This window comes from Arachis ipaensis, chromosome B03 (genome assembly GCF_000816755.2).
Source record: "Arachis ipaensis cultivar K30076 chromosome B03, Araip1.1, whole genome shotgun sequence".
Classification (NCBI taxonomy): Eukaryota; Viridiplantae; Streptophyta; class Magnoliopsida; order Fabales; family Fabaceae; genus Arachis; species Arachis ipaensis.
Genome location: NC_029787.2, coordinates 125,397,410 through 125,398,015, shown reverse-complemented (window position 1 = coordinate 125,398,015; position 606 = coordinate 125,397,410).

Sequence of the window (606 nt, the reverse complement as noted above, 5' to 3'; positions counted from 1 at the left end):
TTTTGTCCTAAAAGTTTTCGATTTGCATCAAATATACTCTTAGCGGCTAAATTTTCAAAAAAATTAAGACCAATCTAACAATAATGCATGAAAACTATGCTTGATTTGCTTGTGTTGAGAGTTGTTCTTATAAAATTGTTGTTGAATTAGTCTTAAATTTTTGAAAAATATGTCGTTCGGGGTATATTTGATGCAAATCGAAAACTTTTAGGACAAAATTGAAACAAAATAAAACTTAGAGGTATTTTTGAAACTTTTGTAAAACTTCAAGGACAAAAAATATACTTTACCCTTATTTTTTAAAATAACTTGTCACGTACACCAATCAATTATTAACACTAAACAAAATCTAAAAATTTGTTGAAGCTGGATCAAATGTTAGGCCAGATCAAATCAAATAGTATTTAGTATATCTATATGCATAATTGCATATGTTATTATGTTGTGTGGTCAGCATTCAATGTAACACAAGATCTTCCATGTTTCCTTGTGTTGCTATTCTGTCGACCTATATTAATATAATTAATTATACACTTATTTAATCACATTTATATTCGCAGTTTTATAAGCTTTTTCTATAGGCTGCTTCCATTCTACTGCATCGTT